Source organism: Theropithecus gelada, chromosome 3 (assembly GCF_003255815.1).
Source record: "Theropithecus gelada isolate Dixy chromosome 3, Tgel_1.0, whole genome shotgun sequence".
Lineage (NCBI taxonomy): Eukaryota > Metazoa > Chordata > Mammalia > Primates > Cercopithecidae > Theropithecus > Theropithecus gelada.
The window spans coordinates 29,686,063-29,704,554 of NC_037670.1; the positions used below are offsets into that span (position 1 = coordinate 29,686,063).

At 46.1% G+C, this 18,492-nt stretch overlaps 1 long non-coding RNA gene across 1 annotated transcript; it reads left to right on the top strand.

Annotated features, from left to right (window-relative positions):
• The first annotated feature begins 1,559 nt into the window (after positions 1–1,559).
• Positions 1,560–13,585, top strand: LOC112621800. Its single transcript, XR_003118774.1, has 3 exons — positions 1,560–1,648; positions 10,670–10,892; positions 12,559–13,585. It is a non-coding gene; the product is annotated as an uncharacterized LOC112621800 (long non-coding RNA).
• Positions 13,586–18,492: the final 4,907 nt, after the last annotated feature.

Here is an 18,492-nt window from a genome sequence, read left to right on the forward strand (position 1 = left end):
TAGAAGTAAATCTTTAAAATAGATGACAATTTGCCTATTCATGTGAAAGCATTTCTTCATTTGCTAACATAATGCGAGCCCCCTGTGGTCTGTGCTGCTGGTTCTGGGGGAACAGGGCAAAACAAGCTCTTCAGGTCATAGAGCTTGTGCCAGATGGCTGGGTGACTTCGCAGTCCGCGGCACGAGTCTCCATGGCTCCTGACCACGGACACTCACCTGCCACCAAAACAAGGAAGAGCTTTCCTGCCCCACCTCTCTTCTCATATTTGGGGCCAGTCGGGTGGGGAGAAACCTTCTTACCACATGTGGCCTGTGTACTCCGGTCTGGTGGGGTAGCAAGGTCCTGCTGTGCACAGGTCAGGTCCTGGGTGTCCTCCTGCCCTCTACCCAGCCACTGACATTTTAATATTTAGAAAGCCTGCCCCAAACAGGCAGCTCTTCCAGCGGGGGACCCTGCTTGCTACAAGGAAGGAGGGCGCATTGGGGGTACCTGCCCCTCTGCTGGGTTTCTGCAGAAACATGCCACCCCTTTCAGAGTTTTGGCCAGGGACTCTCAGCCTCTTGCCATATCAGTGACCACTATCACAGGAGAAGCACCTTCTCAGAATTCCAGGGGCTCGGCAAGCGATGTAGCCTGCTTTGCCAATAGATTCTTCATTGTCCTGTCCTCCTTTGCTAAAGGGAGGTGGGGCAGTAGAAAATTTTTCTGATTCAATGTGTGGATTTCACATTCTTTTTTTTTTTTTTTTTTGAAACAGAGTCTCACTCTGTTGCCCAGGGTGGAGTGCAGTGGTCCAATCTCAGCTTACTGCAACCTCTGCCTCCCGGGTTCAAGCAGTTCTCCTGCCTCAGCCTCCCAAGTAGCTGGGATTAATAGGCCTGCACCACCACCATGCCTGGCTAATTTCTGTATTTGTAGTAGAGACGGGGTTTCCCCATGTAGGCCAGGGTGGTCTCGAACTCCTGGCTTCAAGTGATCCACCCACTTCGGCCTCCCAAAGTGCTGGGATTACAGGCCTGAGCCACCGTGCCCGGCGTGGTTCCACATTAAGTCTCATGCACACATTTTGAGCCCATGGCCAGCCCTGACACACTGGCTTCATCCCATCGGACATGATGTAATTGGTGGGCTCACTGACCTGTTTGTATTTGTTTATATATTTTTTACTCACTGAGAGTCTCCCTGCAGGAGTCGGTCTTCAGAAGAAGATCCAATGAGGACTCAGAGTGTTGGTACCCAGGCTTGGAAAGCTGAGGCCCCTCTGACAGCTTCTCTACCTCAGCTTTTGTTTTCATTGGTCAACGCTGACATCATTTGGGATGAGTGACTCCTTTGATGGCAGCTTCCTCAGGGTACTGGACTTTGCACGCAGTGCCTGGGGCCCTGGTTCTAGTTGGCCTGGCCTCTGTCAGCAGTTGCCTGCTTGCCCTTGGGTGAGTTGTTTGCCTTGAAAGGCTTCTGGGTCATTTTGAATAAGAAAAATCTCTTTCCCCTTTAAGGCATCTAAGAACTTTGTTCACAAGTCAAAACAAAGGAAGAGCTATTCTTGTCAGTGGCTGGGTGGAGGGAAGGAGGACACCTGGGGCCTGACCTGTGCACAGCAAGACCTTGCTACCCCACCAGACCAGAGTACACAGGCCGCATGTGGTAAGAAAGTTTCTCCCCACCCGACTGTCCCCAAATATGAGAAGAGAGGTGGGGCAGGAAAGCTCTTCCTTGTTTTGGTGTGAACTTTGTTCACAGGGCCAGGGTCACCTGGGAGCTGGCTCTGGGCATGGTGGGAACCCCATGATCCCATTTTCCCTATTTTCTGGCAAACTGCCACCCAGTGATAAGTTTCAGAACCATAAACATGTGGCCAGAAGCAAGGATGTGGGCCCAGAGTGTCCCCAGAGCCACCACATTCAAGGTGCATGAGGGTTTCCACCTAGTTCTGATACCCCAGAGGAGGACAGAGTCCAAAGCCAGCCTATCCTTTTGGGTCACTCCTCTCTGCTCAGAGGCCAGAGAAGAGCAGACACAGCCGTCTCCATTGCACAGAGGCTGGGGAGGGGTAAGAGGCTCTGTCCATGGGTCACTAACTCTGCGTGTGGTTAGACATTCAGCACGAAGCATAAAGCCTGTGTCTATGACCCCCTCTGCTGTAATGACGGGGCATTCCTTCAACAGCGAGAATTTGTGTGGGACACTTTTACTTCCTGCCAGGTCCATCTTATAAGTTATTGTTTCATCAGTGTATTCATATATCTGTCGTCAATCTTTTCCTATTTATTAAGAAATTTTACTTCTGCACTTGTGGAAAGTTTATGTTTTAAAAAACTTTATCTACTGTCTTGACCCTTAAACTGTAAAGGTTTCCAAAATGGGAAACATGAGAGAGAGGGGAAAGTGAGATCTCATTTATTTGGGAAATATTTTTCTGAATACCGCATAAAACGTTGAAAAACATGGAAGGAGGGTTGACTTAAGAGTACAAAAAGCTGGATTCTAATCCCAGTCTCACTTTTCTAGCTGTGTGACCTTGGGCAAATTACTGAACCTCTCTGAGCTTCATTCTCTTTCTCTATGGAAAGGAGAGAGTAAGATACGCTTCATTTCATATATTATCCAAATTAGCATGTGTGAAAGTAGTTTATCAAAGGTAAGAGACTATATGTAGGTAAAGCATTGGTATTAGTAATGAAAACAAGATAAACGTACAAGAATGACTTGGGTCATCGTTGGTATGACTTACAGCTGATAATAAAATAACTATGGGGAAAAAGTCATGTGCTTTCTAGATCACAAATACAATTATATTTTAGTCACAGAAAACAGAGCCAAACATTCCACTGACCCCAGGGTCCCTCTGCACCTGCGAGGTGGGAGGACAGCGTCTGGTCAGCTCAGGGCCTTTAAAAGCCAGGGCTGACCAATCGGAGGGCAGAAGAGTCTCTTTCCTCAGTCTCATTGGTTGCTAGAGGTGTCAGTCACGGCCTGCCCACCCACCGCCCCACAATAGGCTTAAATGGCCACTGTCTATACCACCTGCTGATAATTTTTGACTGGTTTTCCTAACTTGAAAAGATGAGTGGGACCCTCTGAATTCTTCTTGTGGGCATTGGAATTGGAAGAGTGAATCGCTCAAGTGAAGGCAGGTGATACTGCAAAAAGGACATGTAGGGTGCAGGGTACGGTGGCCCATGAGGGTCATGTGCAAATTGCCGGAATGAAGCCAGAAGGATGGAGGAGGAACCCAGGAAGAAACAGAAACACTATCGGGTGAAGGCAGCGGGGGAGGCAGGGGTGTCTCAACATTGAAACCAGCTCTAGCTTTGCCGCAAACTGCCCTGGGGAGGGGAGCCCTGTGTCCTTGGCAGGAGACGCCATCCCATGGGCCAGGGTCACCTGGGAGGTGGCGCTGGGCATGGCGGGGATTTTTTTTTTTTTGTAGATTTAATGTCGTCTTGTTTAAACAACTGCCTGTTTCTGCCTCAGCATTTACAAGTGAACCTGCCTTTGTTCCATGGCCATAGATCCCTACCCCAGTCTGCCGTGTTGAAAATGCAGATCAGGGGTGTGGGCCGAGAGTGTGGCTGCTGAAGCGCAAACCCTCCTGTTGCAGGGGTAACTCAAAACGCGAGCCTACCTGTGTGGATCCCTGAATCCTCAGAAATACAGACTGCACCGTGCTGTCCCTTCTGCGTGAAGGGCAGTGAATACATAAATTAGTTGTAGAATAATAATAATATAAATATTATTATAGCAACAATAACAAAACAATAGCTAGATTCATAGTGCCTAGTATGCAGTAGACACCAGGCTCTGTGTTAAGTGTTTTATATCAGCCCTGTGAGGTAGATAATCCGAGTATTTTACAGAGAAGAAATGAAGCCCAGAGATACTAAGTAGCAAAGTTCCCCAGCCAGTAAGTGTAGAGCTGGCCATAGTGAAACCCCAGAGCTCAGCTCTTGAGCACCACATTAGATGGCTTGTATTGTTGCAGAACCAACAAATCACAAACAATTAAAACCCCACAGATGGGGTAAGTCAAATCACTCAGCACTTCCATATTATATTTACTTTAGCTACAGACTTCTTATGCCATGGTAAGTCTCTTAGGGGAAGGGATTAGTTTTTCTCTTTGGCCGTAACTCCCTCAACCTTTGGCGTCAACCCGTTCTCACAGCGGGCATCCAGGAAATTTTGCTGGCCAGCTCTTCTTTCCTTCTCCCTTGTAAAGTTCATGTCCCCTATGCCAAGGAATATCAGTAGCCTTACAATGAACAGTGACCGGGAAATGTATTTTTTTATTTGTGGTACCCATGGTACTTTAAAGTCCAAAAGGATTATGACTTTTTGATTTTAAAAAATGCAAATACCATGAAAGGGCATGCTGTAAAAACGAAATCCTCCTCTTTTCATCTTCTGGATGGCGTTGCATGCATTCTTCTAGATAATTCTATTTTTATTTTTTTGACACAGGTTCTCACTCCGTTGCCCAGGCTAGAGTGCAGTGGCACAATCATGGTCTCTCCAGCCTCGACCTCCTGGGCTCAGGTGATCCTCCCACCTCAGCCTCCCAAGTATCTGGGACTACAGGCATGCTCCACTATGCCTGGCTAATTTTTGTATTTTTTTAGAGACAGGGTTTCACCATTGTTGCCCAGGCTGGTCTGGAACTCCTGGGCTCCAATGATCTGACCACCTTGGCCTCCCAAAGTGCTGTGATTATAGGTGTGAGCCACTGTGCCCAGCCTCTTCTAGATAATTTTATGTAAAGACATATAGATATAGATGTAGTTATAGGGCATGTTATACATATGGCTCCCCATCTTACTTTTTAAATGATGCACTGTAAGTTATTCAAACAGTGCTCTATTGATGGACACTTAGGTTATCATCATGTTTCATTTTTGCAAATAATATTATAATCAACCCCCTTGTACATATGTTCTTGCACACTTTGAAGGAATAGCTCAGTAGAATATGGTCCCAGAAGTAGAATTCCTGGATCAGAGGGTGTAAACATTTTACATGTTGTTAGAGACTATCAAATTACTCTCTACAAAGGTTATTTTAAACTGCATTTCCACCAACAATATATGAGAGGATTTGACCTTGCCCTCCCATCCGAAATGTGTATTTCGAAGTTTAATTGGATTTGTATATGTCCTTGGCTGGACTTCTCATAGGTCCCAGATTCCCAGGGCAGCATTTGTTGGCATGGTTGACTGTCACCCTGGGAGCAGTTTTCCTGCTGAAATTAACCAGGATTCATGGAAATAATACAATGTGTGCAACAGCTTCCACATGTAAGTATTAAGGCAAAACCAAAATGAAACAATCTAACAAAACAGAGGTGGAGATTTGTGAGTAAACAGTGAATATTTTGCATTCTTCCAAAGATATAAAGTCTAGAAGGTTTTCCATATGGAAATTTCCGCTAGCTTTGATATTCTGGGAATACTTTAAATTTCTACTGGAAATGTCTGGAGGAGTTCTATAGATGGTAACTGAACCGTATCGTCATGTCCTGTTAAATTGATTTACATACCTATCACAAAGTTTGGACTGCCAAGGGCCCATAACTCAGTTTACATTTGGTTAAATATGGCATTTGTGATTAAAAAAAATTTTTTTTTTGAGACAGAATCTCGTTCTGTCACCCACGCTGGAGTGCAGTGGCACGATCTTGGCTCACTGCAACCTTCACCTCCTGGGTACAAGCGATTCTCCTGCCTCAGCCTCCCAAGTAGCTGGGATTACAGGCATGCACCACCATATCTGGCTAATTTTTGTATTTTTAGTAGAGACGGGGTTTCACCATGTTGGCCAGGCTGGTCTCGAACTCCTGACCTCAAGTGATCTGCCTGCCTCGGCCTCCCAAAGTGCTGGGATTACAGGTGTGAGCCACCACACCCAGCTGGCATTTGTGACATTTTTACAAAGATTGTTTCCTAGGCTCTGCGTCCAGTTTGTGTTCTCCCAACTAACTGGGAAAAATCAGCTTTCATAATTTCAACCAAACAGCTTCATTTTTAGAAACTCACCAGCTGTAAATGCAAAGATTACTCCTAAATTAACTGCAAGCAATTAAAATCTTGGGATTAATTGGAACTGAAGCAAAAGGAAAGAAATCATTTTAAGATATCAAGTCATCCCTATGACTTTATACTTAAGATACAGCAACTGTGCATTCTCATTCTTTAAAACAAATGACTATGACTGCTACAGAAATAACAATATACAATTTTGGCCATTTTCATGCCTCATGAAGAAAGCTCTACCTCAGAAATAGGAAGATGATAAGCCCACTAGCAGTGCAGTTTCTAATCCAACTTTGCCAAATAATTTGGCAAGAAGTGAATGATAGATGGTAATGATGATAATAAATGTTACTTTTTTTTTTTTTAAAGACAGAATCTCACTGTGACACCCAGGCTGGAGTACAGTGGCTCAATCTCGGCTCACTGCAACCTCCACCTCCCAGGTTCAAGCGATTCTCCCGCCTCAGTCTCCTGAGTAGCTGGGATTACATTACCAAACCTGGCTAATTTTTGTATTTTTAGTAGAGATAGGGTTTCACCATGTTGGCCAGGCTGGTCTTGAACTCTTGACCTCAAGTGTTCCACACGCCTCGGCCTCCCTAAGTGCTGGGATTACAAGCATAAGCCACTGTGCCCGGTCAAGAAACGTTGCTATTATCAAGGGTCAATGTTTATTTAAATGAGTGACTGGTATCCTAGAAGCTGTTTTCCCACTGAAATTCCAGGAGTCATAGAAACAATGTTACCATTATCTGTTATCATTATTGTAAGAGCTTCCATTTATTAAACCCTCACTATATATAAGGCATTATGGTAAGCATTTCTCACCTATTTTCCAAATTTAGTTCCCGTGAAGAAGGAAATGTTATCCCTTTTTTACACCTGAGGATGGGTGCTGAGCAGTTAAGTAGTTTGTGTGAGGTGACGGGGATGGCAAAAGTTCACAGAGGAATTCACCCTCCCCTGTCCATCTCCAACAGGTGCTGAGTGTGTCACATCTCAGGTGGCTCCGGCTGCAAAATGGTCCAATACCTGCTTGCATGGGGAAATCACTGAGAGATCTTATTTTATGAAGCATTGTGTGTGCAAACTGTTTTATGCATAGGGGTGGGTCAGGGTTTCTCGCTCTGAAAAACAAAACAAACAGGAATTGGAACAGGTGGAAGCCTTAAGCCGAGCCAGCTTTTTGGTCTGTTCTTCATCATGTCTCAATTTCTGTAATGAAATTTTCCCACCAAACAGCCACACAAATGCCTTGGTGGTAGAGACTGAATTGGGTCTTTTCCGGAGAATGACACTTCTTCCATTGAAATGGCCCCTTTCTTGGACAGGGTGCTGGAGTGTGTGTGTGTCTGTGTGTGTATGTCTGTGTGTGTGTGTGTGTGTGTGTGTATACTTGTTTGCCTCGTGAAGCGGGCATTCAGGTGGCGCAAGGCTCAGAGTGACTTGTTTGGCTATTTGTGAAGAAGCTGGCAAACTTGGGCCTTCTCCCTGGCAGGGAGGAGAAAGGGCCGCTTGTTTCAGAAATATCAGCAAAAAGGCTGGTGCAGGTGGGGCCCGCATCAGTGAAAAGTTGCTGGAAGCAAAGGCTGCAGGTGCTGCCTCGGGAACACGGACGTGTGCTTCCTGGGTAGGGCGCGGGAGAAAGAGGACTGCCAATCGCCAAATAGAACCACACTGTTGTCCCAGGGGTGAATGAAAAAGATGTTTCAGTGCTGTGGACGGATCTGGATGGTTTGCCCCGGAGGACAAAAAGTCTCCTATAAAATTCCATTTACATAGTCCTATCTCACTTGGGCTTTTGGTGACCAGATTCAATTGTGCTGGTGTCCCCTGTGCAGTGTGATATCATAGCTTCAGAGGAAGGCTTTATTTAGAGGTCACACTAGTTTGTCCTGGGGATGTAGTCATTTTTTGTGTCACGGACAATGTTTTACTGTGGAGATATGAGCCAGATGGCTCAGCCACTTGCAGTCCGGAGCTAAACAGTGTCTGTATTGTTGGCGAATAAACAGAATCTATTGTTTGCTGCTCATGAAACTCTAGTGCCCACCACTGTTTAGAGATGAAGTATTTAATAAATTGTTAGGTCTCGCTTAAAGAATCTGTAAAACAACATCTCAGAAGGACACAGGCCTCCAAAAATATAAATCTCATGTGTTCTTAAAAACAACAAGAACAACAGCCACCTTTCTCTCCGGCTTTCTTCCTTCCCCGCCCCCTCCATCTCTTGAGGCCATTCACTCTTACAGTAGTGAAGGCTCTGATTTTGTTTCTTTCCCATGGCAATCCATATGCTAATATGAGCTGTAACCCTTGTGCGGGGCGGTGGGGGGACAACATGACGCTTGTGCTCGGCCCCCTCCAATTTTCTCACCCCCTCCCAGCCATGGCTACCTATTTGCCAACACTGAACGGAACAGTGGAGCCTTATGGGGTAGCACGTGTGTCACGGAAATGCGGTTTGGAGATGCCCTTCCTCCCTGCTTCCTGAGATGATACTCTGAAGATAAAAGGTGTCGTGTCTGGCAAGCTCCTCTCGCATGCTGAATTGGCCTCACTCAGTAGGGAAATCTGCTCACTCACCCCAAGCAACAACAACAACAACAACAAATAACACCACAGCACAGCAACCGGGAAGGACTGAAAAATATTTGTTTCCTTTTGCAGAATGAGTGTAGAGTGTCACTTTCTGAGCATTTAACCACTCTTGGCCTTCCCCATCTTTTTTTTCCAGCATGCATCTTGTCTCTCTAAATAAAGCCCCCTTTTCCATTTAACTTCGCCCAGCTGTGGCTGGGTATATTGCAATGTCAGAAGTATTCGTTTCCTGCCTTAATTGCAGCCAGAGCCAACCTTGACTGGCAAGGAGAAAGCCACTGACAGGTTTGGGCTGTGTCCAGACCTCCTCAGACTTTCTGTCAGCCAACTGTTTGACAGTATATGCAAATACATGCAAATGCAGGGACACTGGCCGAACACCTGCAGAAAGTGACCATCGCCACTCAGGCTTGGCCTCCCCTGTAACTGGGGGTTTTGAAATGCTGCTTGGTCGCTTTCTGTCAGTTTATTATGCATTTGTCAGCAGAACGTTGGGCTGATAAAAACACTCCTCTTTGTCCTGAAGAGCCGCAGAGCTCCATGTGGAGCTGCAAGTGCCAGGGCTAGTGGGATGGCTCCTGGCCAGCCCTTGTGAATCCTCCCCTCTGTCTGCAGGACCCGAGCGGCAGCATCCGAACTCTTGTGGGCTTGCCCGCATGGAGGAAGGCCTTCTGTTTCCCTGGGTGTAAAGATGTAGGCTTGATGGTGGGGCAACAGAGCGAAAGGCCAGCTCTCTCTAGCAGCTGGAACTTGGCGACTTTGAGGAATAATATGTCCTGGATTTTCAAAAGCCAAAGGAAAATCTGCCCGGGCTGTCAGGGAATTGGAAAGGGGGAGAGGGCCCGCCACCTCAAGCGGGAATGGAACTGCCAGCCACACACACCCCCTCCAGACTGTGGGAAGATGGCCAGGTGGCATGACTCCGGCAGCCACTCGCCGCCCGGCCATCTCGGCTCCCATCTGCTCAGGCCTTCACTCGCTTCCCACAACTTCTCTCTTTAAAAGGTGCTAAGACCAGCCAGTCAGCTGCGATTTAAAAGTTCTATGTGAGACTTGTGCGTAGTTTTGAGTTTGACCTTTTTGCAGTAAGGCAGGTGACCTAAAAGTAAGGCAGGTGACCTAAGTATCGTGGCTCTAAGACCGTGAAGATCAGTGGACCAGACCCAGATTTTGGGGTCTTCCTCGAGCCATCAATGAGGGAGAAGTAAGATAGGGACACTGCAGACCAGTGTCCTGTGTGGTCCTTAAACATCGACCACTAGAACCGGGGGAAGCATTTTGCGGTTTTTTTGGGTGCAGCCAGGCTTTGGTTCTGCAGAGTAACAAGTCATTTGGGAATGGTTGTGCAAAACAGGCCTTCAAAATCTCCCTGTCCTCTCTACTTAGAGGTTGGAAGCACCTTGAAATCTAGGCAAATTCTTGTGTATTTTTGGGAACCTGAATATACACAACCTAAATATAGGAGCTTGGTGTCTTGAGTATAAATCTATAATCAACTCTGGCAAAATATGAGGAGTAAGCAGGTATTGCTTGTAATGAAAAACCAAGCTGGGCACGGTGGCCTGTAATCCCAGCACTTTGGAAGGCTGAGGTGGGAGGATCGATTGAGCGTAGGAGTCAAGACCAATCTCGGCAAAGCATCCCTACAAAAAGTAAAAAAAATTTAGCCAGGTAAGAGGGTGAATGCCTGTAGTAATCCCAGCCACTAAGGAGGCTGAGGTGGGAGGATGGCTTGAGTCCAGGAGATCGAGGCTGCAGTGAGCCGTGATCATGCCATTGCACTCCAGCCTGGGTGACATAGTGAGACCCTGTTTTTATTTGTTTAAAAAAAAAAAAAACAGCTGATATCAGTGTAGACTGCTGATCCAAGTCATTTATACTCCAAAATGGATTGTTCTTTGGCCTAAGAATCATTTTGCCATTCATGCAACTAACATCAATCAAATAATTGCCTATTCTTTCTTGTATATTAAGAGAAGTGAAAAGTCATGGTGAAGTCTCTTGAAATGTTTGATCATGCAGTCTTTTCTCTCTGGAGAAGGAAGAGGCTGATCTTTAGGCTTTCCAAAAAACTGCTGTTCTGGGACTTGGTGGAAAATTGGAGTGCCTGGCTTCCAAGCAGGCATAATGGCTCTCTGCAAGACCAGGTATGTACAAACATCCCTTGAGCAGCTCTGCAAGCCTGATGCTTCACCAATGGGCGCCTGAAAATCATGGTGTTGATTATCAGCGCAGTGATGGTGCCAGGCGCTGTGGAATCAGTGAGTTTTCCAATTATTGCTGTATTGCAGAGGGAGAAACAGGGCAGCTTAAACTCAGTAATGTATATATTAGGTGCCTGCTAAGTACCCACACTGAGCATCTGCTGTTATGGATAAACTGAGGTACAGTGGCATCAATAGGAACAACTCAGGGCATACAGTAGACCAAGGCCATTCATCGTCAGCACTAGGACCCCAAAGCCCAGGTGCCAGTGCCTCTGCATGCCTCCTCTTAAATATATCACACAGTATGTGCAACAAGAAAAACTCTTGCTGGGACCAAATAGCCACAGAAAATCCAGGGGGGATCTGCATGTCAATGATAAAGGTGATTTGAATTAGAAATATAGGAGGCTTCAGAAAGGGACAGAGACGTGATGGAGGAGGCCTCCAATCAGTCCCTCAGTTCTTTTGAGAATCCATGAGACTGATACTGTGTGTGGCTGTCATAACATCAGCAAGGAATGAAAGCGGGAATTTCATCAACAGAGATTTTAGACATTTTCCTAACCCTGGTGTCTGGCGTAAGGGTGATTAGATCCCTCTCCTCTGTTCAGAAGGCCAGTGCAATTTCTATGGGTATGGTACCAGTTTTGTTTTACTGATTGGAAAGAGAGTTTGATCATACTAGCTGTAATTCATAATGTATGGGCATCTCTTATGTAAATAAGCCCACTCTTTGCCTTAAAAAAAAAAAAAAGTCCGGAAAGTAATAAAATGCTACATAAATGAGACCGCTTCATTTCTCTCCTGCTTGTTCTTTCCCTCTCTTTCCCTCTCTCTCTTTTAAAAAATAAACCCAAGGTAGTTGTATTTAAGCAGCTTTAATGTCCTTTCAGGGCTGCGCACAGGGTTGTGGTCACTCAGGCAGCAGTAACTTTGAAAAAATGACCCGTCTACACCCAAACAATAACAGAATCCCCCTTTTTATGTTGGAAACGCCCACGGCTTTCTGTGCATCTCCAGACTCCCCACGTAGATGCAACTGTTTGACCAGCCTTCTACTGAACAACTTAATTAAGCAAAAGAAAACGTGTCAGTTTCTGCCAACCTCACAAAAACAGAGCTGTGGGGGTAAAAAGGGTCGTCGAATTAACCCACATTCCTGAAGGGGTTCACTAAAGCGAGGCCTGGCTTTGCAGCAATGCCAAGGGGAGCCGTGCGCTGGGTTGCCATTCAGATTTATCAAGACATATTGTTCTGTAGATCATACTGAACACAATTAAAGCTGCAGTACCTCGGGGGGCTACAGCTCGGGTGTGAGCTTAGCTTAACTTAAAAAAAAAAAAATCTTGTCACGACACGGTGCCTACCATTGACATTCTGCACAGTTACAGAGACAAAACAGTTCTATCCGACCATATGAAAACAGCAAGTTGTTTTTTTCATTTTTTCCCCTGTTTAGTGTCGCTGCCCTCCCTCTTCCCCCGTTTTCCCTCTCCATGAAAGTACATGAAATATGCAAAGCAACTGTATACTCTGCATGCAATTTGTACTAGCCAGACCCAACCCGAATTTAATCCTTTTTTTTTTTTTTCCTCTCTTTTTGTCCTGAGGGCGGGGAAGTGTCCCAGCCTAAATCCTTCTCTGGAAGCTGGGAAAGCAGAGGCCCCAGGAATCCTGTTTCCTAGCCAATTAAATTTAGTTTTTTTTTTTTTTTTTTCAGGCTTGGATTTTGATTTTGCTTCCTTTATGTGAAGCCAGGAGGGAGCTTAGCGCCCAGCACTCCGTGCCCCACCCCCACCACATTGCAGCCTCCCGCAGTCACCAGGAAAAGCTTTCAGTGGCAGCCAGAAGGAATTCAGAAACATCACATTTCATTTCGGGAAGAATTGGATCAGCACCAGTTTGGTGTTGAGGCCATGAGATTGTGGCATTTTTATTCCACGTTATCCTCTCTTGGTCTCTCTCAGTGTGTATGTATGTCTGTAGGAGTCATCGTGTAGAATTATGCTCTGTAGAAAGCATCCCACACTTATTCAATTGCATCATCCCACATTCTGGCTCAGAAGACACAGACTCGAGTCAACCTGCAGCTGCCTAATTTTGCAGGGAAGCAGCTATCCTGATGTTTGCAGGTTGGAGGCCTCCACGTGACACACATCAGGAAGAAATGGGCTCTCCAATCCCAGATGAGCTGAAACACAAACGCTTTTCTGAGGGAACAGTTGGGGTCCTGTCTTTCCGAGCCCTTTTCGATGCAAGCAACCATTGATGAAGAAGCGTTTATGCTTGATACCTATTGCAGGTGTTCTTCGCTGTGGAGATTTTGTCAATGAAAGATTCAAAAGTGGTTCAATGATCAGAAGACCCTATTTGTTTGCTTTTGACCAGCTTTTGTTTGCTCTGTCACTCAGGGAGAATATGAACAACTTTGGCTAGTAAGATGGAAAAACATTAGCCAGTACGGAAATGTTCTACAGACAAGTGAGGGGACCTGGCAGAAGTCTGGCTTAGAAGATGAATGAATAAAACCCTGGGCAGAATGCAATAGTGGCAATAGTCACGCATTCTTTGCAGATGTGCACCGAAGGCTACAGGCTACTGTGTCTTTTTCTTCTGGCTTCTCTCTTGAGCTTCTGACACTGCACAGAAAGTGGGTCAGTCCTCTGAGAGGCTTGAAAAATGCAAAAGTTTACCACCAACTGATGGGAATACGTGCAACACATGCGTAAAGCAAAGAGCATCAGTGGTGAAACGCAGCCTGCAGTTCCTCTCTGACAGTTGTCCAGATAATTCATCTCAAAATAATGATTTTGCCATAAACATACAGAGATTGCAGGCAAAAGCCATCACCATTCGAAAGCTGTAACAAGAATGGCTTATTCTTTTAAGGGTTCCTTATTATCTACAGAAAATGATTCACATGTCCCATTTTGCTCTAAGATCTGGGACTGGCTTACACGTTTATCTTTTTTGCCGAACAATTCAGGTTCCAGAGGGGATTTTTCTTTTTGGTCTGAAGGGTGAAGCTTGTCTGGTCTGCAGCTTTTGCAAACTACAGCCTGCTCAGTCGAGCTCATTACTCTGAGGTCTCCGTGCTGCCCCAAAGTGGCTCTTCTGGGGCCTGATGGAAAATCTGAGCCTAGAGCCTTAAGTAGACATAACGCCCCAGAGAGACATCCGATCCTCAGGGCGGGCGCACCAGCCACCTGGGCCCCTTACTCTGCCTGCGGTCCCACTCCTGGCCTTTGCTTTGGGATTCCTGCTCTCTTGGATGCCCAGACTTGTCTTCCTCTGTCCCCGGGATAGGAAGCGCCGTCTTTGCCAAGGGCCCAGGGCTGATCTTTGTGCTTGCAGTGGTTCAAGTCTCCTCTCTACCTCTTCCCTGCAGTAAGATCTTAGGCAAATTACTTAACCCCACCGTACCTCAGTTTACCCATCTGTAAAACTGGGCTAATAGTAGTATCCAACCTCAGGGAGCTGTTTGGAGGCTTAAGTGGGTTAATTTATGCAAAGGACTTAGAACCCTGCCTGGTGCATAGTAACAATTGTCATTATCTCCCCTGTTAGTCTTTAAACTCCTTCAAGCCTCCAGCATTGCTTTACTTATTGCAGCAAAAGTTCCAGGAGTAAATAATCCTCAAACTATCTCCGCTCTGTTGGGCGCGGCACAGGGCAGGTGTAGACTTGGCTTGCAAACCTTCCTTCTATTGATGTGGGCTCAATAGCCACACCCTTGGCTTTCCAACCAAATCAGAGTGCCAGTCCCTGGAAAGACTTCCCATGACAAATGGCAGCAGGACAAAGGCTGAATTCGATCAGACCCTTCTTTCACCTTGTTGGTGCTGCAGGGAGAGGGAGGAGGGGCAAAGACCAGAGGCCGCTGGAGCCCAGGGGGACTTAGGGCTGCCTCACTCCCACCGACCCTCCAACTCCCTCACCCTGCAGCGGAGAATGGGGCTCAGAGACATACAGTGACTCACTCAGGGTCACACAGCAAGGGCTGGGCCTAGAACTCTGTCTTTAACCTCTTGTCTATTTGTTTTTCTGGGAACCATCATCACATTCAGATGGCAACCATCATCACATTCAGATACGGAATAGCCTTAACTTACTCAAACGTTTCCTTTCAAGAACTTCAGGCTTAAAATAACCCAGACGGGGTTTAACGTACCGCTGCAACGTGAAGAGAAACTGACTAACTCCCTCTCCCAAATGTGCTTGGCTGTGTCTCTTATACACACAAGGACCGTTTGGACACATCTAAGGGTTGTAATACAGCCGGGCAATACCAGAGGGGCAGAGCGACAGCCACGTACGCAAGGCACTGAACACTTGGACTCTGACAACCCTCTGCACCCGCAGCCCCAGGCCCTTATCCTTGCTCCCTGGCTGCCCCGGAGCCCACCCGCCCTGGAGCTGCCTAACCCTCGATTAGCGACTGGGAGGTTTTCTAACAAGCCCAGGCTTGATGGGAGCCTCTTGTTGGGTGAAATTTATGACCGCACTTCCTCCGAGAGACTTCCCACGTTGAATTGTTGAACGCTTCTGACCTTACCGCCCCAAACAAGGGAAGGGTGGGGAGGGGAGGCGGGGCAGGCAGAGGCTGCGGGGAGAGGGAGGCGCGGCTCAGCCAGATGTCCGGGAGCGGGAGGTGCAGAAGCTGGGAGCGAGGACCTGCGGGCGCCGGAGCGAAGGGACCGGGTCGCCGAGGGCGCACGGCTGTCTGCTGCGGAGCGCGCCACCCAGGTCACCATTGGCGGCAGATGGACCCAAGCTTGGAGTTGGGGTGGTGGGGTCAGAATCCGCCCGGGCCCAGCTCGTCCCATCAGAAACGCCCTCCGAGGAAGGAAAGAATTGCTGAACCTGGGAGAGGTGGGATGGATCTGTTGGTTTCTAGGTCCCTGGTGTGTTTTGTAGACACTCGTTCGTCTGCAGATGGTATTTGGACAGGCTCCTCTTGCGCTGTCTACTCTCATCTTCAGCTAAAAGAAAGTCCCGAATCTGTTTCATGGATGGTCACTGTTACTCGTTCCTTCCTCCTGTTCAGGGGAAGGAGAGACGCATGGTGAAGAGAATCTTGGTTCACAGCTTCCCAAACTTGGCTGCACATTGGAATCACCTAAGGAGTTTAAGAAATATACTGATGCTGGCTGGGCGCGGTGACTCATGCCTGTAATCCAAGCACTTTGGGAGGCTGAGGCAGGTGGATCACCTGAGGTCAGGAGTTCGAGACCAGCCTGACCAACATGGAGAAAATCCGTCTCTGCTAAAAATGCAAAATTAGCAGGGTGTGGTGGCACATGCCTGTAATCCCAGCTACTCGGGAGACTGAGGCAGGAGAATCGCTTGAACCCAGGAGGCGGAGGTTGCAGTGAGCCAAGGTCGTGCCACTGCACTCCAGCCTGGGCAACAAGAGTGAAACTCCGCTTCAAAAAAAAAAGACAGAAATATACTGACGCTGGGTCCCACTCCCCCAGGAGTGTGATTTAATTCATCTAGGATGAGGTCTGGGCATCTGAGTTTAAGAAGCTCTTCTGGTATCCTAATGAGCCAGCTCTCCACAGCCAGCCTGGCATGATATTTAGGGTGTCACTCGACATTAAACATCTGAGCAGCAGGTTTAACTTCAGGCTTACACTTACAGATTAATAAAATGGAATTGTTTGACTAGCGGCTCATCTAAGCAGGGCAGCCATGTACTAAAATAACCTTGTGCTAACCGGAATGTTCTTTATGGGTTAAGGGGAGCAAGTTGCAGTTCCCATGACCAGTGTAGTCGGATTCATCAACTCATTGTGGGCCCCTAGGTCTTGGGATAGAGGCACATCCTTAACTAGGTCCTGCACCCTGTGGCCTGGACTCCCTCACCAGCTTCTTCTAGAACCCCATGGGGTTCCAGCCACACCATGGGATGCATACATGCTTCATCGAATTGATAACATGCTCATTGTTTAGCATTTATGTTAGACGTTGCTTCCTCCCATGGCAGCAGCTCCCGACCTCCCAGACCATGTCAAATCTTCCTGCTATGTGCTCATCATTCCAGTCCTTCTCCTACACAGCCATGATTGCATAGAAATCCAGTGAAACATGCCTTCTTTACTCATTGCTACAGCTCTTGAGCCATAATAAATATTGGTCAAACTATGAAGACGGGCCACTCTTATTGCCTAAAGATCATCTTTGGGATCTAGTGTTGCATTCACCTGGATTTTGTTGGCTCATCCTTAGGGCTGGTGTGTAGATATTCTGACAAAGGAGTTTGGTTCACTGGATTGCTTTGCCGCATGGTGGCTGTTCTGTTGTTAACGGTACTGAGCCCTTTATGGGTTACTTTGTGCCTCTGTGAACTCAACTATAAAGCCAGCAGGGATTACAGAAAACCCATGGGACTTCAAGGTAGAGGCGTGTTACAGTTGTGAAATGCCATGAACATGCAAAAGTTTCATACACATGATAGAAGTTTTCACGATTCTTTCATGATGGGCATTTCCTAGCAAACTGTCAATGGCGTACTTAAAATGTTTAAGTACACTGTACCCAGAAAGCTGGGTGCAGCGGTGTATGCCTGCAATCCCAGCTACTTAGGAGGCTTAGGTGGGAAGATCTCTTGAGCCCAGGAGTTCAAGACCAGCCTAGGCACCATAGTGAAACCCATCTCTTTAAAAAAAGAAAAAAAGTTTACAAAAAGAATAATCATTAAAGTTCAAATAGTATAATCAAAGTCAAATAAAAGGAAACTAAGATTTCTTGAATATTGACACTATGTCAAGTACTTTTTGTATATGATGCCATGTAATCCTAACAATATACTTATGATATAGGTTGATTATTACCATTTCACAGACACAAAAGTGAAAATTCAGAGAGATTCAGTAACTTGCCCAATGTCACACGGCTAGTAAGGGGTGAAAATGAAATTTGAAAAAAAAATCCCAAACTTCCTGCTCCATACCACTTCCCTTTTAAAAAGAAAGAATCTTGAGGTGATGGAACTCTAGATTGTCATTTGGTGATGATATCTGCATTTTGGCTATTTCTGTGTTGCAGAGAGGAAATAATCCTGAAAAAATTCCAAGAGAGACACCAATGCTTGTAAAACAAAATAAAACACAAAACCTTGGCAAAACACCCAAATCTTATTTTCCTTGAAATTCTTTGATCAACAGACCAAGGAACTTAGCACTTGCATCCAAACAGAACAGAGAGTTTTTGCTTTGCAGCCTAGAGAGTGATCAAAGTCTTTAGGCCAGAGCCACTTGAGACCAATAGACCCAATAAAGAACAACCTAGCACAGAATTGAACTATTAGCATTATTTGGAAAAAGTTGAACAATATTTCTTTACTATGTGTAACGCATGAGACACAAAATTAGAAGTGTAAATTTTATTTTATTATTCCGTTTAGAATTAAGCCAACATATACATTATATATTGTATCTATCTACAATCAGGTCTGATCATATCTTTTTCTTGCTTTTCTCTCTGGTGACACCTTTTCAGATAGGTTTTTCTAAAAACCTATGACAATGACACCAACATTTTCAGATCTGTTTAAATCACAATTTTGAAATTGTATTCTTCCTTAGGAATTCCATTTCATGTATCTCTCTGTCATTTTCTTATCCCCCAAAACTCCTTTTTAAAATTTTGT